Source organism: Mastigoproctus giganteus, chromosome 12, assembly GCF_048544385.1.
Source record: "Mastigoproctus giganteus isolate SK-2022 chromosome 12, ASM4854438v1, whole genome shotgun sequence".
NCBI lineage: Eukaryota > Metazoa > Arthropoda > Arachnida > Uropygi > Thelyphonidae > Mastigoproctus > Mastigoproctus giganteus.
This window is the reverse complement of record NC_143586.1, coordinates 118,191,609-118,218,046: the sequence shown is the minus strand read 5'-3', so window position 1 is coordinate 118,218,046 and position 26,438 is coordinate 118,191,609. Positions and strand designations below refer to the sequence as shown.

General features: G+C 43.6%; 1 protein-coding gene across 1 annotated transcript in view; it reads left to right on the top strand.

The window, feature by feature from the left end:
* nompA (no mechanoreceptor potential A) overlaps positions 1-26,438 on the top strand; it is a 672,626-nt gene that overhangs the window by 285,297 nt on the left and 360,891 nt on the right. The window lies entirely within an intron of this gene.

The following is a 26,438-nucleotide window of genomic DNA, read 5'->3' as shown; positions in this document are numbered from 1 at the left end:
ACATGGTCAATTTTTGATATGTCTTGTGAATGGGCCTGCCGTTAAAAGCGCCTTGTTCTAGAATTGAAGTGTGGCCCCAAGAACCTTTCAGCCACCACGTCTGAACGTCACTTATTGACTAGGGATTGGTGCTTCCCCCTGTGTGCTACTATAGGGTAGGGCTGTGCTCTATTAACTCTGAGACATTCTGTGAACTGTATAGTGAATTAAAATGTGCCTTCAAGATTCTCCCCCCCCCTCTTTCCATACACATTATATGGGCGAACTTCAGCTTCCCTACTATTGCTCCTACATCAAAATAATTGTGATTTCTGTGATCGGCGCCCCTGAAACTCGCAGAGAGAAGAAAACCCCGCTGCTCTAGGGCTCTTTTTAACCTGGGCTCCCCCCCCCCACGCTACCAGTAGAAATCAGCCCAAATATTCACCACAATGCCCTGTGGTCCCAAATCATCGCAGCTTCTTGCGGCGACCACCAAATATCATAATTTTCACTGCTCTACAAGGATAAATCAAACAATTCTCTGAAACTTCGTTCTTCCGAACTTTACGAAAATGCCTTCACAAACCTCAAACCGCTCAGAAGTAAGCATGGAAACGCCTCTGAAACTGTAGACATAACAGGCGATGTGGAAATCCAAAAGCCTGCTCCAGTTCCAAAAAAGCACAACAAGAAGTTAGAAATCCCAAAATCGGATAGAGAAACTAGATCGCAATCTGAATGCAAAGAAAAATTTAGGCCTGACGTAGCCGAGTGGTCAAGAGCGCGAGTGCAGTAGCACACGCTCTTTCAGTGGACCGGGATCCAAGCCCGTGACTACTAAATACGATTAAACTTTGTATTGATTGATTTATTGTAAACTCCACTGACCTGGTGGTCGCGCCGGAGTATAAATAAGAACAAACTGAACAAAGGAGCCTGCAGTGCTACTGCATGGAAGAGGAGCATGCTCTGGATCCCACACTGCCAGTGCGTCCCATCTTGCAACAGGTGCTCACCCCTAGAACGGCATTAGAGAACCTTATTCAAAGAGCAAACGAACAGGGTCACAACAAATCTCCGGCCAGAAATTGCCTCCTTATGGAGCAAATTGGAGACTATTCTCCTCCTACGCAATCGGAATATGACAAAGCAACTGCCAAGTTGGAGGTCTACAGGGAGGGAAGGAAAAATCAAATGCCACAGCGTGCCCCTTCCTACGCACAACCGCTGAGGACCACACCTTACCAGACACAGACAGCAAACTCTAGTGCACAACCTGCCAAACGGAAAAGACTCCTAAAGCAATCACATCTGGTCGTTCTACGCCCGGAGACACCAGATGAATCGCAATCCAGCGAAGAGCTCAAAACACAAGTAATCGCCAACCTAAGCAATGACTTCAAGACAACGAGGATAAAATCGGTCAGGAAGACCAGAAATACCGGCATACTAATAGAGACGGAGACAAAGGAAGAAGCAGAAAAGATCAATATCTTTTCTGCTTCTTCCCCAAAATCCCAGAACTAGGCCTTAGCACGACCTTGTCCAAGCGAAAAGGACCGCCCATAATAATATATGACTTAGAAAATGACCTGACACCAAACCAGTTGGCAGACGAGATCTACCAGAAAAATTTCTCCAACTCCTTACCTAACTCTGACGCCCGAAACCTACTCACCCCAAAGTAGTCCTACAAATCTAAATATGCTAGATCCACCAACTGGATCGTGGAACTTGCCCCTGTGGCCTAGCAGGCCCTAAAAGGACAGACAAGGATCTTTGTAAACTGGAGCAGCCACCCGCGAGCACGTGGGTGTGCTCAAATGCTTCCGTTGCTGCAAATATGGCCACACTACACATATTTGCACACAAACGTCACCAACATGTGGTCACTGTTCTGAAAAAGGCCATTATTGTAACAACTGCCCAAATAAAAGCACACAACCGGTTTGTACGAACTGTAAAGGCCTAAAAATGGACTCTGCACACTCCATAAGAGACAGCAAATTCCCAGTGTAGCACAAGGCCAACAGCTTATACCAGGCAAGACTCGATTATGGGGACACGCCTTAAGGAGTACACCCCCCCCCAGATTAAGTTCATACAAATAAACACACAGAGGACCAGGGCAGTGGCCCATCAGTTACGACTTAAACCTGAAGAGGAGAACATTGACGTCTTAATTTTGCAAGAACCATATGCCCACATGAAAATGGTCGGGCGGTACCCCCTGAAATACAAGATCATTCAGGCGGAGGATGAGACTCCCTGTGCAGCTATTGTCATCCGGAATTGCCGGAATTTCCCTGTATTGCCGTCCAGGTGAGGACATCACCTTCGCCATAAATTACCTTCACACGGTAATCAACACCTTTCCAAACTCGAGAATAATCATCGGCGTAGACGCCAACTGCAGATCTCCAGTGTGGCACAGTCACACTGGAGATCTGCACCTGATCGGCCGGGCACAAGGAGTGGTCAAAAACTAGAGGAGTTCCAGGCAAACGCACTAATAACGGTATTAAACCTCCCACACAACCTGCTGACCTTCTGCAATACGTTGTGGGAGGCAACTATAAATGTCACCATGGCCTCCAGAAACATTGCCAGCAATATTATTGGGTGGTTGGTCCCGGATGACTGGACCACCTCCGACCACCACGCCATAACCTTCTAGCTTACCCGCTCACTAACTAGGAACCCAGTTCCAAGACAAATACAACACAGGTACGCTATTCAGAAAGAAAACTGGGACACCTTCCAGACTGAAATCTCAGCTGCCTTACAGGTTGCTAGTGGTCAGGAGTTCGGCATTATGTTCTTGAAGACAACATCCCTCATCACTTAGGTATGTGAAGCTTCAATACTTCCTACAACCTAGGAAGCACCCAGCCCCGGGTGCAGTACCATGGTGGAACCGGGACCTGCAGCGCCTTAGAAAGGAGACTCAGATCCGACGCAAGGCATTTCAAAGGGCCAGATCTTGGCCAGCTTCAGAAGTGGAGACCCTACGGGAGCAGTACAGAGAAGCGAGAAATTCTTGCACTGCGCAGATACGTCACTGCAAACAGAAGACTTGGCAGCAATTGGTCACAACTGCTGGCAATAACAACCCCTGGGGGGTGGTCTACAAGATCACCACAAACAAGCTCCCTCGGGGGGAGAGATTGTCGCTACTACCAGAACTCCACAAGGTGCCATGACTACAAACTGGGAGAACACCATAAACAATACTCTTGACGTGGGAAAATGTGCCAGGATAACGCAACCTACAATAACCAAGTAGTGGAACTGCCTTTCACCAGAAAGAAGCTAATTGCCACAGCATCAACTATCAGTGGAAATAAATTCCCAGAGCCAGATCTGCTAGAACCAGAAATTGTTAAAAAGAGAGTGGAACATGCCCCTGACCTGATGCTAAATCTCTACAACAAATGCCTCCAGGCAGGAGCCTTTCCAAAATCTTGGAAGGTCGCCAATGTCAAACTTATCCTAAAACATCCTTCCAAGTCACCTATCTTCCCAGACTCTTACAGGCCTATAGCCTTGCTCTCCGTAGTCAGCACGCTCTTCGAGCGCCTATTACATGCTTGTTTCCAACATCATTGCAATACTGCAGGATTAACAACACCCAACCAGTTCGGCTTTCGACAGGGTCATTCAGCCATGGATGCCCATCAGCACCTCCTGGAGAAGGTGGAGAACTGCAACAGAAAATACTTCTTGGTGATCTCTGTGGACTTTGCTGGGGCGTTCGACAAACTTTGGTGGCCGAGCGTCCTGGCGAGACTTAGAGGGGGGAAATCGTCCCAGCAACCTCTCCAGACATTACAGAACTACCTATCCAATAGATTCATAGTAGTGAATGTGCCCTATCAGACCCTCTCTAGAAGAATCCACTGGGGCTGACCACAGGGTTCGGTCCTGGGATCATTCCTATGGAACATCGTCTTGGACAGCTTCCTCGTCTCGGACCTTGGAGTAGTGGATGCTCAGACATTTCCCGACGACTTCATTCTCTATGTCTCGGCGAACTCAAGGGTAAAACTGGAAAAATCTACAAACCTGACCTTGGAGCTACTGCAGAACTGGGCAAAACATAATCACCTGAGAATATCACCAGAAAAAACCAACTCAGCCTTGCTCAAAGGGAACCTGGACCTACGACGGCCTCCTCAAATTAAGATCAACCAGAAGACAATCAAATTTTCCAAACAACTGAAGTATCTAGGCGTCATCTTAGACCACAACCTATCCTTCAAAGACCACCTACAATACATCCGAACCAAGAGTAGGAAATACGCTGCCCTCGTTGCCAGGGTGGCTCGAAGGGATGGGGGCCTTGGTCGGCGTACACTACATATCTTCTACAAAGCCATATTCATACGCATCATCACATATGCCTCTGGCGTATGGTATCACAAGGCTGCTACCACAGTCAACCGACTTTGTCATTGACTCAACCCAAAGAGAGAGTCTACTATTTACTTCTCGCGCCTGCAGCATGGTGAGCACCCACGCTTACAGGTCCTGACCGGAGTTCTCCCCCTTCACTTGGAGATTGTGGACAAATAATTACTTTACCACCTCGCAAAGGACTCCTCAAGGAACTGTCTTGGACATACAACTGACCCAGCAAATAACCGCACCGCTGAAAAGAAGAGGCTCTGCGCTCACCTGTGGCAGGTGTCGCAAGAGAGATGGACGAACTCCCACACAGGGGAGATAATCAGAAAGATTATACCTGACGTTGGCAGGGTCTACCCTAAGTTCCCAACCTGGTTCTCACCTGGACTCCATGAGGCATACCTTCTCATCGGACATGGCGCCATTAATGCCAAACTTTTGCTTTTGGGAACAGAAGAGCACCCTACCTGTGTTTGAGGCAGTCTGGAGAGCTTATTAACGACTAAATTTAATTGTGTTCACACTAAACTCATTTGGCATTTCTACTCAATTTTCTTAATCCCCACCGAGCGAAAAAAAAAAGTTTTTATTTTTATTTATTATTTTTTTATTTTTTAGGTCTTAGCCACTGAAATCTCAGGAAATTAGGTGGCAGGACCTGCCAGAATAAATATCTAAATACTAGTGTACTTGCCTCCACGAGGCATAGTGTGGAGAACGTTGGGCCCCAGCAGGGGTCTAGCGGCTAAATGGCCAGAAGAACAACAATACAACATTATACTTTCAAAATCCATACATTTTTAAATCTCTGTCCTTTACAGTGAACGGTTACACCCGCCATGAAAGCCACGCGGACATGGGGGGAACCCGTGGTGCCGTTAGACACGAACACGCTATACACTATACTATTGTCTTGTCAGGGTCTGCGCGAGTAGCACAGTGGTATCATCACCGTCGTCCCCACACCGGGTGGAAAAGGCCCAGATTCGAACCCCGTTGATGACACCAGGAACTTTAATGGGTTTTTTTTCACTCCATTGCTTAGTTAGTCGGTCTCGGGCGTAGATAGCAAGGTTCCCCCCCCCCCAGCAAGTGGGGTTTTTTCGTCCAGCAAAACAGGGTAATCGGCCAGAGAACACAAGCAATTTTTACAGACAAAAATCGGGTTTATGTAATCAATTTATTGGTTACATAAGCCTAATATAATAATTTATTGGCTTGTCGGGGATCTGCCCAGACGGTTAATGGGGGGGGGGAGGTTGTGCATTTCCGTGCTCCATGAAGTTTGTTTATTTTAATAGTGCCATTAGAATATTATGGAAATATTTCAAGTCTATGAAAATCCCCTACGGTCGGTGAGTGGACTGATTTGTTTTTTTATGGCAAACTTCTGGGGCGTTGCCAAGATATGAACGGTTTTAATATTTTGCTTTGTCACATTCAGAAACTGGCGACGCCATAAAGGTCTGTCCGTTGAATATAGAATGCAAATACTATTTTTCAATAGTATTTGCATTCTATTTTGCCTTAGTCTGTTTTGTTAAGCTGAGATAAATTTTAAGTTAAGTTGCTTTGGATTCGGCAACATTGGAGGACTTTATGTTTCTCCGCGATTAAATTAGCCATTGCTTCTTTCCTGTCTAGAACAAGGACTTTGTTCTTATCGTCACCAATATGCAAATGCCTCCCTGGACACTTCGCTCCCTGGGGATCCTTGTTCGAACTAGGATTTTCAGTAAAATTCTGTTAAATGTTTCCCTTGATTCCTGAGCTCCCTGCCTCAGAAGAAGGAACCAACTTTCTCAGTGTCTGGAGACAGACTAAAAATCGGTAATGATCTAGAAATTGCTGTTTTCATCCAGCCATGGTACAATGCAGGAACCGACTCTGAGATCGAGAAAGGACTGTAGCTCTTCTCTGCAGTATGAATAGGAACAAAAAAAAATTATGATATTAGGGTCCCCTGTAAATGATAACATCTACCCATATTTATTTTGTCTGTAAATTTCGTGTGTTCTCTGGTCGATTTGCCTGTTTGCTGGACGAAAAAACCCCGGTTTCTGGCGGAGAAACCTTATTATCTACGCCTGAGATGGACTAACTCAGCCACGGAGTGAAAAAAGCCCATTAATGTATGAATAGGAAGATCTTAATCTCTACCCTCCAAAATCAAACTGAAAATCTACATCTAGAAAAAAGACCAACAATAAGAAGAGATCCAAGGTTCGCCTTCTGGGCTCTTCTGCATCTCCAGTTGGGGAACATAATAGGTCACTGTCGGTTGAATCTGATCAGTAAGTTGCCCGCAAATTTGATTTTAGTGTTTCCACCCCTGTAGCAGCATCCACTTGCCCATTCTGCTTCACCAATCCCAGCTGCCTCTATCACAGCAGTCCCTTCTCCATCTTCTACAACCACTACGGCTGCCACCCTGGTCCCTTCAGCAGTCTCAGCTTCAGCATCTGCTCAAAACCCAACACCAAATTCTCCATCACCATCCTCACTAGACCAAACCTTTGGGACTCTTCCCACTATTAGGTTAGCCATTCCGGTTCCTACTGGCTCAAATGCACATGGGAACGAGACCCACTCAACTTCAATCTTCCATGATTCAGCTCCCACGGTTCCTACAAGTAGTGAGATTGGTACGGTCCTTGAACAAGTTTCGATCCTTCGTACACAGCTAGAAGTCCTGATGAAAGAATTCAGCAACAGGATCACCACTGCCCTCCCTGTTGAGCACTCACCTGAAACATGAAAAGACAGCAGCCAAATTGGAGGCATACATTGAATCTAAGTGTAGCCAAATGCAACAGATTTACTGCAATGAGTGGGGTATAAAAATTTTATAAAAATTTTTGCACTGAGGAATGGTGCCACAAGTGCACCAAACCAATAAAAGAACCCACAGCCAAAAAAAAGTACCTAGGCAACTAGAGTCCCGTGTAATTATTGTAAAGCCAGTAGAGGAAACGCTTGGAAACGAATGAGGCAGTCAGGGAGGAACTGACCAAAAATCTCAAAGAAGAAATGAAGGCTCATAGAATAAAAAGCATAAGGAAGACAAGATACCCGGGAGTACTGGTGGAGACTAACACCAGAGAAGAGGGCCAAACTATCTTGAATAACAAAAATAGGGTTAACTTTGGATTAAAGGCCAAGACTCCTAAGAAAGAAGGAACCTCTACAATAATATATGATGTTGATCAAAACACCACTCCAGAAGAATTAAAGAAGGAAATTCTCAACAAGAACTTGATTTTGAACTTACAGGAGGACCTTTGAACAAATGACGTGAACCTCAAATGTAGAACAAAGATGAAGCCCTGTCTAGTGTAAACTACGTGATCGAGATATCCACTTGAACATGGCAGATACTTGAGGTGCTAAACAGAATATTCATTTGCTGGGGAAGCCACAGATCATCGGTGTAGCTAACTGTTATAAATGCCTACGATTTGGACATACCACACACACATGTAATAGGAAGGTCTCAGCGGTCCTCATTTCCACTGCTGGAAATGAGGACCGCTGAGGTATTGTACCCCGAATAGCACGAATGAGTTGCCAAGGGGTGAGTGATGAACACCACGCTACGACCCAATAACTCTTCTACCTACACCTGGTCCAATTCTATTAACAATATACTTGATTATATCTATCCTGAAGAACACGTAGCCCTGAATGCAAAAGCAGCAATTGATCATTGGAAACAACCAATTGTATCAGACAGAGGCCACATCACCTTGATGGAGATGAACTCTTTTCAAAAAGAGGGAAAAACACCAGGGTCTGACTTGCTTGAGGGGGACGTAGTTAAAAAATTCACTAAGATCTTCCTAACAGCTTCTAAGTTTATTTAACAAGTGCCTTGCAAATGGAGTATTCCCTGATTCCTGAGAAACAGCATCCCTTAAGTTCATCTACAAGAGCCCTGACAGAACTGGCTTAAACCCTGATTCCTATTAGCCAATGGCCCTCCTCCCTGTGGTGGCCGAACTGCAAGAACATCTTCTACTTTATCGACTATCTGCCTCCTATGCAGAGTAGTCTCGCAACAGTATGGGTTCAAGTCAGGGCGGTGCACAGAAGACGTTAATCATAGCCTAATTTCTGAAGCCACAGGGTCAAGATCCAAGTACTCCCTAGCCATCCTGGTGGACTTTTTGCTGGGGCATTTGACAGCATGTAGTGGTCCAGTGTCCTCCGGAATGCAAAGATATCCAAGGACCTCTACAATGATATACAATCCTACCTTAGTAACCGAAAAGTGCAAGTTATTGACAAATTTCAGTCTCGGCAGGTTTGTTCATCAGAGATGTCCTTGGGCCTTGGTACTCTGTCCTCTGGCTTCGGTCCTCTGGTCCATCGTCTTTGACGAGTTCCTAGAGAGGGACCAGGGGGATGTCCAGCCCCCATCATTTGTAGGCGATCTGATTCTCATAACAGATGCTGACACAAGAACAACTCTTGAATACACGCCCCTCTTCCTGGTACCACCAAGTCTGGGAGATGATGGGCGGTCTTATCAGTAGGTCAGATGGCACCAATCAAAAGGCCAGGATGCAGGAAGACTATATGTCGCTGGACCAGGTGTTCGTTTTTATCTTAATTGAACAAAAGAGGTTCTACCAGTCAAGTGACATAATGGGACAGCAGATATGGTTGAGGATCGACTTGGGATGCTCATTTTAAAAAGCATAATAGGTTGGTTATACATTTTCTGCCTTTAAGCTCTCTTTTAAAAGTGTTTTTGTTATTCTGTTGTGTTTATGTTTATGACACTGTCAAAAAAATCCAGATTTGATAAGATTTCATCATCTCTGATATGGGCCCTCACCATGTTTTTAAACACAGGTCCAACTGTTTACTTGAGCTGTTATTATCTGTATTTTTCCTCAATTAACCATTCATGATCGTGATATGATGGTGCAGTTTCGCTGCACATCTCCCAGTATTGCTATCAATCCACTAGGTGCTGCCATCTACCGGATATGACAGTAATTACAGGGGATTGGGAAAAAAGGCTTTTAGATTAAGGACCCCAGGTGAGTTAATTTCTCACATTGGGAGAGCGCAACTACATTTTTATTCCCATCTCATTGGGTGTTTGCAGAGTGTTTTGATTGGTCGTTTTCCGGGAGAAAGTATATATAATTTTCTGGATGACCTACACAATCAATTTGTTTTCTGATCGGTTTTATACACTGAGTGATCACTGAATTATGACCACACACAGTTATGAAAAGATAAATGCGACCAGCTGACCACGTGAGGTACGAAAGTGGGCAGTTAGTCGACCTATGTAGCATAGAAAAGGTATCAGTGGCTTAGTAGGCAGTAAATTCTAAAAGGAAGGATTTATCGAACTTTGATAAAGAACAGATTGTGGATACACACAGCTCGACGAGCTGGTGCCTCGATTTCCCAAAGGGCTGAACTGGTGAAATGTTCGAGAGCTGCCGTAGATAAAGTGTACCAGAACTGACGTCAAAATGGTCAAACAACGACCCGACAGCAAAACTGCAAAGGTCAGCGGAAGGTTGAAGTTAGAGGTGAGTGCAGCGTCCGACAACTAGTGCAGGCGAACAGGCGCAGCACTGTTCAAGAGTTGACTACACAATACAACATGGGCCTACTCGGAACAATATGTGCCATGACCATGTGTCGCACGCTCGCACGTATGGGCTATATCAGTCTGCCCGGGCTATATCAGTCTGAAGACTCGGGTCCTCATCGGCGTAAAAAACTCTCCTGTTAAAAAGAGCATGCAAGTTGGACGTTAGAAGTCTGGAAGTTGTGCTGGTCGTATGAATCACGTTATTTACTCAAAACCGTGGATGGTCGTGTACGGATATGCTGTCAACAACACGAGGCTCTTGATCCATCATGCATGGTATCAAAAGTGCAGGCCGGTGGAGGCGGTTGTATGGTGTGGGGCATGTTTCACTGGTAGGAACATGGACCCCCTGGTGCATGAGGAACAACATATCACTGCTATTATTAGGTATGTTCGGGGGATCTGACGGCACCTGGGATTTCTCCCATCTCCGCGTATGTTCTCTGTATCGGACAAGCCAGAGATTTAAAAGTGTGTGGGATATGTACTATGTAGTTTGTTGTGCCCATTGTTCGTCCGGCCTGTTAGCCGCCGGGCCCCTAGTGAGACCTGACGTTACCAATACCCGCCACGGGGAGGCCGGTCGGGTGTTACCAATATTTGTACTCTGGCGGCCACTTACTTTCATGGGATTTCAGTGGCTAGGACCAAAAAAAAAAAATCGAGGTTGATATTAGTGATACTTAACAAGTTAGTATTAATAGTATGCGATGTGGGGGTATGCGGTGAAAGTGAGTTTTAAAAACCAAATAGGCTCGGGCAAGAATTTTGATGTTCTCTTTTGATTTTGAAATGTAGGGCTAAAGGCTGTGCAAGACAAAACTTTGGGGGGAGGACGAAGACTGGGGAAAGAAATTGGAAAAATGGTGAGGATGATGAGAAAATTGGTGAGGCGAGGAGAGGCAACACTCTCCTCCCCCCCTCCCCAGGAGTTTGGAAAGAAAGATCCGCTCAAGAGAGTGCGGATTTGGGTCGCCAATAGGCAGTCCCTGCGGGAGAGTGCCACCGTATGTCGTCTCCATCAGTTTACAGGCCCTAAAAAGCTGGCCGTTAAGTCTCATCTAGGTGGGACACTAATAGGGGTTAAATCTGGGATGTCATCCTTCCAGACTGCATGTGGTCTTGGTCCTATTTTCTGGTCATTATCTTGGGGTCATAATCAAGTCTACTGGCTGTCATTATGGGGTTTTATCCATTCCGTGATGTTTGCTAGTCCTTACACTGCCTTTTGTCATTATGTAGTGGGTCTATGCTGCAAGGACTTGGGGCAGTGTCCCTTTGTTCTGAAGTCACGACTATTTAAAGGTGTTTTTCGCTTCCATTGGCAGTAATCAAGACTCTTTTGGTTAGACAATATATTGTCACTTGTCTTTTCCCAGTGCATTTTATAGTCAGTCCAAGGTCTGTATAGGCGGCTCTTCTGTGTCGTCTCGCTGCTATTTGCAGGTTTGTTTTGTTTCATTCCGTCAAGGTCTTCTGTATATAGCGGTTAGTGTTTGGCGCCTGGTAAATAATTCCTGGGTAAAATCAGTTAAGGCTACTAGATACACAAGAGGAATCTCTTGTATATCTAGTAGATGTGACTCAAGATCCCTCGGTAGATAGTGAATTCTAGTTATCAGTCTGCATCTAAGGTCTACTGTATTGGTCTACTTCGTATTGGTCATACTCAAACACCCAGCTTTCTTGTTCCCCGAAAGTACAACGCGGATCCTCCACTATTCCCAATGCTGTAAGCTTCGCATTGAAAGCCCCATGACCTGTAAAGAGGTAGGTCGTGTAAAGTCTGTGTTGCAGCCAGGTTGGGAGAATGGGGTATATTCTGTCTACGTCCGGGATGAACTTTTTGGTGATATTCCCTTTTGTTGTATTTGTCCAGCGATATTGCCAGGTTTGTTTTAGGTATTTCTGCAGCCTGTTCTTTTCAGCCTTGTTGGTTGCATTGTTAGCCACTGTGTTGTCTAGGTGGGTGCAAGGCATTCCTTTGGTTATATAATAGGCTATTCCAGTGCGTATGATGTCCAGGTCAAGGGGAAGGGCTCCGGCCAAGACCTGTAGGGCAACAGTGCTAGTGGTGCTGCAAGCTCTGGTAATAGTTAACAGGATAGTTCTATGGATTGAGTCGATTATGTGTCTATTTACCGCGGTTAATGCCTTGTGATACCAAACCCCAGAGTCATATGTTATAGCTGGTAGGAATGTCGTTTTATAATATAAGGAGAGTACGCGACGTTTAAGTCCCCAGTCACGACGGACCGCACGGGCTAACAGTGCAGAGTACTTTCTTATCTTTGTTCTTAGATGTGTGAGATGCTGCTTGAGGGTAAGATTGCAATCTAATATCACCCAGAGGTGCTTAAGCTGGCTTTGGAGTTTAATTGTGGTGTTGTTCACCTTTATTTGAGGCGGCCTGTGCAGGTCAAGGGAGCCTTTCAGTAAGATTGGGGATGTCTTAGTTGGTGAGATTTCAGTGCTCTTCAAAATATTAAAATTTAGTGCTGTATTTGGATATTTCTGTTAAAATATCAAGTCTACTGGATTTCTATTGGGTTGGCGAGTTGACTGATGTTATTTTGTGACAAACTTCTAAGGCAAAGCTAAATTATGGACGTTCATAAATTTCAGCTTGACCACGTCGTTACGCCGTACGTTAAAGAAATATGGCCGCCGAACCAGCGTGGACGTCTGTCGTAACGCTCCGTAAAAGTTCTGTTTAAATATATGGTTAAACCATAGTTTAAGTTTTAAATTGTGGTCCCCTTCAAAGATGCTGTTTAGAGGATCCCCCTGGTAAGAAAATTTGAACATTCTATTGGGAATTTAGCAGATTACTAGCGTTAGTATCTATATCCTTTGTTTGCCAGACTGCACTGGTCACCATGTGGCTGGCAGCAAGGCTATAGAAAGGCGCCGATATAGCGCGGTGGCCACGCTAGTACGCTGCAATTGACTGGGAAGGGTGCCCCACCAGTGTAAACCCCCGAGCTGGAAGACTGTTCCAACAAACTGTGCCCTCAATTGTGTAAAATGAACTTAAAAACATGTATTTAGTGACTCCCCCACCTCCCACCATAGACTCTACATGGTTTTTTTGTTTTCAAATTGTAAAGTATTTAAGTTATGCAAATATAAGTGTCGCTAACGCCTCCAGCTCCCTGAAATACCCCTACAGAAATCTGCTCCGTTCTGGGAACATCTCTTAATTTGGCTGTTTCCCCCCCCCCCCCCGCACACATCTGTATCAGTGGGGGATAGCCCAAATCTGCTGCCAGCTGTAACTCAGCTACTATTATAGCTACGGACTTGTGGCAACTTCCATTCATTATCATCTTGGCAGTCATTCCTAACTGCTGACCCAGTACCCTCTAATCCGAAGTTTTTCCGATTATCCGTAAATCCGAGAACTATAGAAGGAAAAATGGAAAAAACACCTGCAGATGCCCAAATGGGACTGGGAATCTACCCAGCCAGCGTGGACTTGCAGGAAAGCCCAGACAAGGTGAGGGCCACCCCAGCACCAAAACGTAAGAACAAGAGGGAGACGCGTAGCCAGACAGAGCAAAAAGAGCAACAAGATCCTGCAATCCAACAGATAGACCTGGCAGGTGATAGTAAAAAACAGGACAAACATGTCCTGGACCCTAACATCCCTGAGGACCCTGTTCTCCAACAAATACTTGTGCTCCGAACGGCACTCGAAACACTCTTTAAAGAACAAACAAATAGAATAACAACAGTGCTTCGGGCCGACATAGTCACCATATGGAGCAAACTAGAGATCATACTTCTTGACACTCAATCAAAGTATGAAATCGCAAACGCCAAACTGGAAGTTTATCAGGAAGGAAGGGCGAAAGAAATGCCACAGCGCGCCCCGTCCTACTCCGACGCGCTGAAGATCAAAACACAAGAACCGCAAGTGTTAACTGCAGAAAACATACCCAAACGAAAGACTCTCCTGCCAACACCACATTTGGTCATCGTCCGACCAACCTCCACAGAGGAACATCCCACAAGCGAAGAGGTAAAAAACACTGTCATTACAAACCTCGCAGGCGATCTAAAAACGACTAAAATAAAGTCAGTCCGCAAAACGCGTAACATAGGTGTGATAATTGAGACACAGACAGCAGAGGATGCTAAAAAGATAATTACAAATCCAAAGATTCAAACCCTTGGCCTGGAAGCAGCACCACCAAAAATAAGAGGACCAAGCATCGTAATCTACGACACCGATAAGGATCTGACCCCAGAAATGTTGCAGGATGAACTCTATACAAGAAACCTCCAGCGAGATCACCCAGACATGGAACCCACAAGCCTAATAACACCAAAACATCAAACGAGATCCAGATCAGGCATGGTCACAAATTGGGTCGTGGAACTATCGCCAGCTGCGTGGAAAACCATCAGCCAGCAAAACAGAGTATTTATAAACTGGGGCAGCCACCGCTACAGGGAGCATGTGTCTGTATCCAAATGCTTTAGATGTGGCCGCTTTGGGCACACAACACATACCTGTGCCCAAACCCAGCCTACAGCTGAACGAGGCCACAAATTTAAATCATGCCCAAAAAAGGACAAACCACCTACGTGTGCAAACTGCAAGTCACAAAAGCTGCAGGCAGATCACTCCATCAGGGACAATAAGTGCCCTGTATACCAAAAAACAAGGAGTAGATACCAATTGAGACTCGATCATGGGTACACATCTTAGACCATATAATAACAGGGTACTATTTGCACAGTTAAACGCCCAGAGGTCCAAGGCAGTTGCCGCGCAGCTGACCAGGACAGCAAACGAGGAAAACTTGGATATCCTGCTCATCCAGGAACCATACACGCACGGTAAGAAGGTCAAGGGATATCCCCTGAAGTACAAAATCGTGCAAACTGATGATGAAACGCCATGGGCGGCCATTCTAATCAGAAATCCAGACTACATAGTCACCAAAATCACAAATTACTGTCTCTCATGGGCTGTATGTGCCCACGTCATTACTGCACTGGGCGAATTTTATGCAGTATCGCTTTACTGTCGGCCAGGAGAAGATATCCTCCCAGCTATAACTTACCTGCAAAATGTTCTGGAGAAGTTCCCGAACGCTAAAATCGTAGTGGGCGCTGATGCAAACTGCCGTTCGCCGGCGTGGTTTAGTGAAACCCCGGAGCGACGTGGCGCGGTAAATGGACAACACCTGGAGGAGTATCTGGCAAACAGTTGCTATATGATCCTTAACAAGCCAAACAACCTACCAACATTTTCAAACACGATGTGGGAGGCCACGATTGATGTTACTTTGGCTACCAGATCTCTAGCGGACCACATTGCATTCTGGACTGTCAGAGAAGACTGGACCTCATCTGATCACCGAACAATTACCTTTCAACTAAACCGAAAACTAAATAGAGAAATGGTACATAGACAAATGCAACACAGATATGCTGTTGAGAAGGCAGACTGGCCTCTCTTCCAGGAGTCAATACGTACAGCTGCTCAAGCACTTGACACAGAAGAACCCAGATAGACACCAAGCTAAAATTGTCAAGCTTATCACAGATGCAGCAAACAATTCCATGAAGCGGAAAAAACCTACTCCGGGAGCTGTTCCCTGGTGGTCCCCAGAATTACAACAACTCAGACGTGTGGTAAACACCTGCCGAAAACATTTTCAACGTGCCAGGCGTAGCTGGCCTGCAGTAGAGGTGGAAGCACTACGACAACAGTACCGAACGGCCAGGAATCAATATACAGCAAAGATCCGTGAAAGAAAACAACGCTCCTGGGAGCACCTGGTATCCACAGTTGGAAACGACAACCCCTGGGGAGTGGTCTACAGAGTGACCACAAATAAACTCCCCAGAGGCGAAGTCATCCCAACAACCAAGAAGCCACAAGGGGAGTACACCAAAACGTGGCAGGAATCCATCAATAACATCCTAGATGCCATGTTCCAGAAACACCTGGATCCAACCACCCCAGAACAAACATCGCTCTGCCTAAGAAATAGTACCTACACAACAATCGAAGAGGAGGAGCCCTTTACTAGGATCGAACTGGACATTGCAGCCGCCAAACTAAGAAACAGGAAATCACCAGGTGCAGACTTATTAGAGCCAGAAATCGTAAAAAAGGCAGTTGAGACTATCCCAGAAAAAATACTAAATTTATTAAACAGTGCCTAAAAGAAGGCTATTTCCCACACACCTGGAAAACGGCAACGCTTCGGCTCATCCTCAAAAATCCAACAAAGCAGCAGGATCTCCCAGGGTCCTACAGACCCATAGCCTTACTGTCTGTACTGAGCAAACTGATGGAACACCTTCTACGAAATCGGATAGAAACTCACTACTCAAACGCAGGCCTTCAATCCCGAAATCAGTTCGGGTTCAGAAAAGGACACTCCACCGTAGATGCATTGGAAAATATTGTTAACGCCGCAACCACAACCAACCGAAAGTACTTCCTCGTCATCGCAATAGATTTTGCTGGGGCGTCTGACACTCTCTGGTGGCCAAGTGTCCTCGGCAGGCTCCGGGAGGCTAACCTGCAGCAAATCTATACAAATGCATCAGTACATACCTCTCAGACAGATCAGTCACAGTCACTACTCCGTATTGCTCCGTATCACGGTTGATACACAGAGGATGCCCATTGGGTTCCGTTCTGGGCCCTCTTCTTTGGAATGTCGTCCTAGACGGCTTCCTAAATCTCAACCTTGGAAACGTCACATCCCAGGCTTATGCAGACGATCTTATTCTGATGCTTGCTGAGGACTCCAGAGCACAATTAGAGAACTCCGCAAATAGAGCAGTCACTATCCTGCAAGACTGGGCTGACAACAACAAACTCACAATTTCTCCAACCAAGACATGTTCAGTCCTACTCAGGGGGAACCTAGATATTAGGAGGCCTCCCCAAATCAAAGTCCAGGGGAAAACCGTCAAACTCGCAACGGAATTAAAACATTTGGGAGTCATGCTCGATAGGAATCTATCCTTCACACCACATCTGACATACATCAGGAATAAAATCAAAACTATTCTGCACTCTTTGCAAGAGTCACCCGTAAGGACTGGGGCTTGAGGAAAAGGACCCTCGCCCTTTTCTATACGACAGTATTCCTGCCAGCCATTTCATATGCCGCCGGAGTCTGGTACCACAAAGCGACCACTGCGGTCAACAGGAGAAAACTCGAGACGATACAAAGATATACCCTGCTAACGATCTCCAGAGCCTGCAGGACGGTGAGTACTCACGCGCTGCAGGTCCTTATGGGTGCTCTCCCCCTGGACCTGGAGATCGTTCGTCGCGGAATCCTACACCACCTCAGCAGAGGAAAAACGTCCACCTGCCTGAACTACACGATTGACTTAGCCAATGACCCTAAAATGGAAAAGAAGCGACTCACACTGCATCTCCAACAGACCTGGCAAACCCTCTGGGAAAATTCCATCAAAGGTGAAATCACCCGGAAATTCGTGCCGACAATTCAGATGGTATATCCAAAATATCCCCACTGGCTGTCTCCAGGACTCCCGGTCACATACCTACTCACCGGACACGGTGCATTCAGACACAAGTTGTCAGGCTTCCGACTCAGTGACACTCCTCTTTGCCACTGTGGCCAAACAGAAACATGGGAACACCTCATGTATCACTGTCACCTGTATCAAGATCTACACTGCCGACTCATCACTGAAATTCGATTCACACTGCAAAACCAGGAACACTAAGGACACCACTAAGGACCACCAGAACAAATCAAACCCGCAGGGATCCGACTTCATAACAGAAGGAACAAAATGAAATCGCAAATGCACATCCAAGCTGACTGGACTAAATAACCTCGGATGGGACCCTAACCCATGAATGGCTACAAAATAAACTGGACTTTGTAAACCTCGGATGGGACAATGTCCCAAAAATGACATTCCACCGACTGAAGAAACTGCAGAGCCTCTCTGCACACTAGCCTTATTGGCGATCTGACCTGGCGCCCTTGCCTGGTCCACTTTTCTTCCCCTTCCCTGGCCGGGGGGGGAGGTGATGGTCCCTCTGTCTCCTTCCCTCCTTGCCACCCACACTTTCCCTTCTGGTGGGGCATGGGCATGCCTCACCAAATCTTGGAGTCACCTTCTCTATCGACTTAATTCTTCTGTCTGTCGCCCCCCCAGCCTTCAGTCTCCCTCCCACTCTACCTGCACGCAAGCGAATGCCCCATACATCCAAACTTAATTACAGCCAAATTAGATTCGCCCAGAATTTTCGGCCTCACAATTCTAGCACAACTACCACGCGATAACCTCTCAATTTTTTTTTACTTAGTTATTTTAATTTTATTTATTTATTTTTATTTTTTTTATTTTATTTATTTATTTATTTTTATTATTTTTTTTATTTTATTTATTTATTTTTTATTTTATTTTTATTTTTTTTTATTTTATTTATTTATTTATTTTTATTATTTATTTTTTATTTTATTTATTTATTTTTTATTTTATTTATTTATTTTTTATTTTATTTTTATTTTTTTTTATTTTATTTATTTATTTATTTTTATTATTTTTTTTATTTTATTTATTTATTTTTTATTTTATTTTTATTTTTTTTTATTTTATTTATTTATTTATTTTTATTATTTTTTTTATTTTATTTATTTATTTATTTATTTTTAGGTCCTAGCCACTGAAATCTCAGGAAACTAGGTGGCAGGACCTGCCAGAGTACTTATTTAAAATATTGGTGTACCTGGTCTGCCTCCACGAGGCGAAGTGTGGGCAACGTCTGGCCTCAGCAGAGGCCTGGCGGCTAAATGGCCAGAAGAACAACGGTACACAACGCTAATCATGTACAATATCCATACACTTTTAAATCTCTGGCCTTTACAGCGTAATCACACGACAATGTAAACTACGCGGAGATGGGGGAAACCCCTGGTGCCGTTCGACCCCAAACACACTTTACACTTTACTGTAGTATCTTGATGGCATGGTTTGCTTTTTCCTCCAACTGTGCTCTACTGTCGGCAACAATTTTCAAGATCAAGTCGTCGGCAAAAGCTTGGGTTTGGACGTCACCAAGGTCCATGGCCAGGAACTCATCCAAGACAATGTTCCACAGCAGCGGCCCCAAGACGGAACCCTGGGGGAAACCCCTGCAGACACGGCGGTTTACCCTACCATAGGGTCCTGTCGGTAAGGTAAGACTTGATAGTGAGATACAAGTTGCAGGGTAGGTTGGCCCGCCTTAGTCTTGCCAGGACACTAGGCCACCAAATGGTGTCGAAAGCCCCGGCAAAATCTATGGAGATGATTAGGTAGTATGTCTTGTTGGAACTGTCCACACCGTGCAGCATGATGTCTAAGTGCCTCTATTGTCGAAGACTCGGACTTAAAGCCGAATTGGGTAGACATGTGCAGTTCAGCACTCTTGTAATGTGTATCAATTCAGGCATATAGCATTCTCTCAAATAGTTTGCTGATCACTGGTAGCAAAGCTATCGGTCTATAGGTGGTTGGCTGTTGTGGACGCTTCGTGGGTGTTTTTGGGATCAACTTCTGCTATCGTCAACTGCTTGCTGACTGTGTACACTCCGCTATGTTACACTTTTTCCAGAATGGCGATGGTATCTTCCAAGGTGATAATGCGCCGAGCCATCAGGCACTTGATGCGCAGGATTGGTTTGAGGAACACAGTTCTGATTTCCAGCATATCGATTGGCCTCCGAACTCCCCCGATATCAATCCCGTAGAGAACTTGCGGGACAATATAGAAAGGCATATCAGGCGTCTGTATACACCAATCACCTCCATACTTGCATTGCTGGCCGCATTACAGACAGCTTGGTTGGTCATACCTCCCGAACTCTTCCGACATCTTATTGAATCAATGCCACGTCGGATAGCTGCTGTACTGAGGGCAAAATGAGAACATACGAAGTATTAGGTAGGTGGTTATAATTCAATGTTCACTCAGTGTATATACTGACTTCAGTTTGTTTTCGCTATGGCTCGTGCAAGTTTGAAATTTGCGTTGTCAAGAGGAGTTCAATTCGACATTTCGCTTAGTGAATTTGATCCTGAGATCTCAATAAAATCCCATCATGCTGTTATTTATTTTTCTGCTGATGTCTGGGATGTGATGAAGTTGTACCTGTCCACACTGAGATGCTGTCTTCATGGTGGTCGAAAAGACTTCATTCTTGGTGGCTCTTATCAAATAGTGGCAAGCAATTATGTTGTTCGTTTCTCGCTGCAATATAAAGTTGTTGAAATTAATTTACGAGATTTCTATGCTAATTTCTGTGCAAGCAAATTCAGCAACCAATTGGAAGCCTTGTGTGGCCACAGACGTGTTTCAAATTATGGCAGAGATTTTAGCATCTCCTCTAAAGCTGTGTTAAAACGGAATACGATGGCGTACCTTAAGCGAGTCAGATTATTTAATGTTCTTAGTGATTTTATGAAAATATGCAGTCCTTTTGCATTGATTAAAGAACTCGAACTTACAGTTCAACACTCAACAAGTCAACTGCAGGGATAGAGCGTTTTTTTATTCCATAACTGCCCAGCATTCATTGATCCAGGCTTTAATGAGCAATTGTAAATTATTATTTTTTAATAAAAAAATTTTTGTATGATTTCTGTGGCTGAATTATTTATATAATCTGATTACTCTATTTTCTAATGAACAAACAGCACAGTAATTCCCCGCAAAGCCAACAAGCTCTGCGGGTGTGCTACATTTAAGGCCTCCGTTGTCGAGTGGTCAGGAGAGGGAGTGCAGTAGCACACGCTATTTGAGTAGACCGGGGTTCAAGCCCCTGACTTCTAAATACGGTCGATCTGCCAACTCGCACTGGACCAGCGTGGCAGATTATGGTCCATTTCCCTCGACATGAATTGTTGAGGAGGCTTCCATCCTGCATTTTACCTTTTTTTTTTTTTTTTACATTTAAGGATGCTACTGACCTGGAATTGTATACACATTAAACACTTCTTTGTATGATTTCTACTCTCTGAATTATTTGTCTCCGCGGATTGCACAGTTGCATTGTCACCTTCCTCCCCACGCCAGATGGAAAAGGCCCGGGTTCCAATCCCATCGATGAGGCGAAGAAGTTTAATGGGCTTTTTTCATTCTGTGGCTGAGTTAGTCGGTCTCAGGCATAGATAACAAGGTTTTTCCCCAGAAATTGTGGTTTCTTCTTCCAGCAAAACAGGCAAATCGACCAGAGAACCCACGCCATTTACAGACACAAATACGGATTTATGTAATCAATTACGAGTAACCCCAACTCCTCTGACCGTTTGGTCGTCCCGGAGTATAAACAGAAAATTTATTTTATTTATTTATTATAATAATAATAAAAATATCTGAATTATTTATATACTGTGTTTTCAACTATTTTCAGTGTCAGTTTGTAATGAATGAACAACTGGGCGTCGCTTATTACTCAGGAGCTTTGCGCGTCAGGCTTTGTGGGTGAGAATGAAGAATGTGAGAATGCAGCCACACTATCACACATCGTTATTAGTTTTAAGGATTTCTATAAAAACCGAGTGTTACATCGTAAAAGACCATTATATAATGTAGTCTGAACAGGTTTTGTAAAGAAATAATCGAAATTACGCGAATCTTTTAAGAAAAGATGTTTCCCTTTGGTTTGCTATGGGGGCAGTCACATCATCAACACTGCCATATCACATATTTATTAGTTTTAAGGATATCGATAAAAATCGAGTGTTTCTAGTAAAACTCCATTAGATAATACTCCGTTAGATAATCTGACCACGTTTTGTAAGAATTCACCGAAATTAAGCGAGCTGTTGAAGAAAAGATGTTTTCTTTATGTGCATTCTTTACTATGTTGCATAGTAAAGATGTTGCATTCTTTACTATGGAGAATGCAATCACACTATTGCACTTTATTAGTTTTAAAGATTTAGTAGGAATCACTCGGAAAAACCGATTGATTCCTAGTAAAAGACAATTAGATAATGCAATCTGAACAGATTTTGTAAAGAAATAACCAAAATTAAGCGAATTTTTGTAGAAAAGATGTTTACCATTGGTTTACTATGGGATGTAGTCACTCTATCAACATTATCACACACCGTTATTAGTTCTAAGGATATCAATAAAATTCGAGTGTTCCATAGTAAAACTCTATTAGATAATGTAATCTGACAACGTTTTGTTAAGAAGTAACCGAAATTAAGCGAGCTGTTGAAGAAAACTTATTTCCCAATGCTTTACATGGCACATTGCAGTCTAAAAAAAAAGTGCTGTTTTCTCGCCTTTTTTGAACGAAAATCTGATTTTTGCAGTTTTGACACATATCGTTTCCTTCGTATAATTCAAGAATTTGGGTAAAAAAGGTGATTAATCTATTTAAATAGCTTAACTAAATATAGTTTAACACATTTAGATATTACTAGAAATTAATATTCAGTAGGTCAACAGATGATGTTACCAACGGCAAATTCAAAATGGGAAGCATTCAAAGAACTTATCTTGGAAGCTACTAGGCTTTACATACCAACTAAGAAATATTGTTCAAGGTTTAGGCCTAAATGGATGTCAGATGAACTAATGAGACATTTGGCAGAGAAGAAAAATGCATGGGGTACATACAAATTAACACGTGACACAGAAGCCTATGATAGATACAAGATGATCTGTAACCAAGCTACAAAGGAGGTTAGGCAGGCGAAGGCAGATTACGATAAATCTTTGGCAAGGGATGCAAAGAAAAACAGCAAAGAGTTCTTTATTTATGTAAACTCTAGAAGGAAGGGGACGAATCAGATTGGTCCACTTGTTATCGATGGGTCAACTGTTGATGATCCTGCTCAGGTGGCTAAAAAACTAAATGAATATTTTGCATCGACATTCACACATGAAGAGTTATTCAGCGAGGGGAATGCCAGAGGTGTATTCAACTCTGGCAGTAAGCTAGAGAATCTTGTAATAACTGAGAGTAAAATGGAAGAGAAATTGTTGAAGATAAACACAAGAAAGGCACCTGGGGTGGATGGGATTTATCCAGTTATATTAAATGAGGCAGCAAAGGAAGTAAGCAAACCCTTAGCCATAATTATGAGAGCTTCTTGGACTCAGGGGAGGTACCCACAGACTGGATATGTTCAATTGTGACCCCAATTCACAAAGGAGGATCAAAGGCTGACACAAGTAATTATAGACCTGTGAGTTTAACTTCTGTTCCAGGAAAATTAATGGAGGCACTGGTTAAAGAAGCACCTGCAGGATCATCTAGACAAGACTTCAGTTATAGCCCGGACACAGCATGGTTTTGTTAAAGGGAAGTCTTGTCTGACCAATTTGATTGGATACTGTGATGTAGTCACAAAAGAACTGGATGCAGGGAAAACTTTGAAATTATATATTTGGTTGTTAGAAAGGCTTTTGATACTATTGCACATGGAACACTGCTGCACAAATTGGAGCAGTGTTGCATTGGAAGCAAATTGCTGTTATGGATAAAGGGATGGTTGAGGGGAAGAAGACAGAGAGTGGTAATCAATGGACACTGCTCCTCGTGGACTAATGTTATTAGTGGAGTCCATCAGGGTTCAGTGTTGGGCCCATTATTGTTTTCTGTATTTATAAATGATATTGATGAGGGTATATCAAGCTTAATATCCAAGTTTTTGCAGACGATACAAAGGTTGGCAGGGTCGTCAAGCACACTACTGACACTATGCTGCTGAAACAGGATCTGGAAAGGTTGATGAGATGGGCTGAGAGGTGGCAAATGAAGTTTAACATTGACAAATGTAAACTAATACATATGTGATACAGCAACCCCAGAGCAACATACATAAACTCTGTGGTACTACACTGACAGTGGTAGAGAATGAAAAGGACCTGGGGGTAATTGTGCAGGCAGATATGAAGTTCTCTGAGCAGTGCAGACGGGCTGCAAGAGTAGCTCATGGTGTCTTATGAATGATATACAGGAATTTTTCTAGCAGGGATAAGGAGGTAACTATTCCCTTGTATAAGGCAATTGCCGGGCCACACCTAGAGTACTGTATACAGGTCGGGAGGCCTCATTTCAAGAAGGATGTAGAGCTGCTGGGACAAGTACAGAGAAGGGCAACAAGATTAGTGAATGGAACAAAGCGGTGCTCTTACGAAGAAAGGCTTAATTTTTGCAAATTACAGTGTCTGGAGGCTAGGCACCAGCGAGATGATCTGATAGAGGTGTATAAAGCCTTGAATGGTTTGAGCATGCTCAATGCTGATGGGATTCTTGCTCTTGCTCAGAATAATCATCTGACAGGTCATAAATTCAAATTGAGGAAAGACAGATGTAGGATGGACGTGCGGAAATTTGCCTTTAGCCAGCGGGTAGTTGGTTGGTGGAACAAACTTCGATTCCTTGTCATGGAAGTTTATAGCTTAAATAAATTTAAGGCTCAGCTGGACAGGTATTTCGAAAGAATGGAAGGGTGAAGTGGAAGTGGTTTTTTTTTTTTGTTTTTTTTTTTTTTTTGGCTGATGTTGCATAAGCTTGCTTTCTTGCATCATATGCCTCTAGTAATGCTAATGCTAATGTTAATGCTAACAGGTTTCCCATTCTTTACTATAGGTGACGTCACACTATTCCACATCTTTATTAGTTTTGAGGATTTCTATTTTAAAAAACGAGTGTTTCCTAGTAAAACACCATTAAATAAATTAATGTAATCAAGATTTTTTTTTTAAATAACCGAAATTAAGCGAGATTTTGACTAAATGATATTCCGCTATGCTTTACTATGGGATGCTGTCACACTATTAACTCTGTCATATGTCTTAATTCTTTTAAGGATTTCAAAAAAAAATCGTGTATTTCCCAGTAAAGCTCCATTAGGTAATGTAATCTAATAATGGTTGGTAAAAAAATGACCGAAATTAATGAAGTTTTGACGAAAGCATTTTTCCCATTGCTTTACTGCAGAGAATGAAATCACACTATCACACATCGTTATTAGTTTTAAAGATTTCTATAAAAACCGAGTGCTTCCTAGTAAAAGACTATTATATATTGTAATCTGAACAGGTTTTGTAAAGAAATAACAGAAATTACGCGAGTCTTTTAAGAAATGATGTTTCCCATTGGTTTACTATGGGATGCAGTCACTATCAACACTATCACACACTGTTATCACTTTTAAGGATATCAATAAAAACCGAGTGTTTCCTCGTAAAAGCCCATTTTCCCTCCAGAATACCACTAAAGGCAAGCCTGCTATTACAAACTATGGCTTTCCTCGCAATCTGCTTATACACTACATAGACCTGTTTGTGAACAGTATTGGACACCAGTATCAATGTGATCTGGTCGATATGACTTCAATAGCAAAGTTCAATGATAGAATCAAATATCTTTGATTCTATCATTGAATTTGCCTGCATAACTCCCCTAAAAATTCAGCGTGGATTGAAGGTTGCACAGTCTTTATCAAAAGTGTTTCTTGCTGGTTCTTCGCCCTACTATTTACAGACTGATAAAGGAAAAGATTTCTGGAATTATTATTATTATTGTTGCTGCTCATATTATTTCTCCCTGATTGGGGGATTCCACTCTGTGACGGGTACTGCTACCAAGTACACAGGGTGGTTGTAATGTCTGGTGTTACTGTTGATCGAAGAAATCTCTGACTATCCTACAAGGTGTTCAGGATTGCGACTTTCTGGAGATATTTGTAGATGTTCTCTGGGAGACCTATTGCTGCTAGGCTGCTATGTAGAGTCTTTGGTACCATTCCGGTGGTTGACACGATGATCGGGATGGTCGATACTTCTTGCATATGCTACTTCTCCTTGACCTCATGTCTCAAGTTCGTGTACTTCCTAATTTATTGCTCATGAGTTTTTTGGACATTGCTAATGCTGGGCACCGCTATGTCAATCAGGTGGGTAGCCTTTTCCATCTTATCCACAAGGGTTATGTCCAGTTTGTTGTGAGGGATGGTCTTATACGTTATTATGGCGCGGTCCCAGTACAGCTAATGGAATCGAGTCTCTAGTACTGCAAGGGGTTCGTACTTGTAGTGTGGTACACTTTCTTTGATCAACTGGTATTTCCCCTCTAGCTTCTCATGTATTGTCCTGGCTACCTGGTCATGTCTATGAGTGTACTCAGTGTGGGTACACTCATAGCACCCCGGGCTGATGTGTTGGATCGTTTCTGAGGCCAGGTGGCATCGTCGACATGTTGTTATTTGTTATTTATTATTATTTTTTTTTTTTTAGGAGCATTAGCAACTAAGGCCATATTGCTCCCGGGATATATGGTGGGCATGCCCTGACCTTTCCGCATCCTCCGTATTTGGTGGTCACTGGTCTCGAACCCCGGTCTAATCAACAAGCGTGTGCTACGCACTGCTGCTCCTGCCCACCTGGCTACGGAGG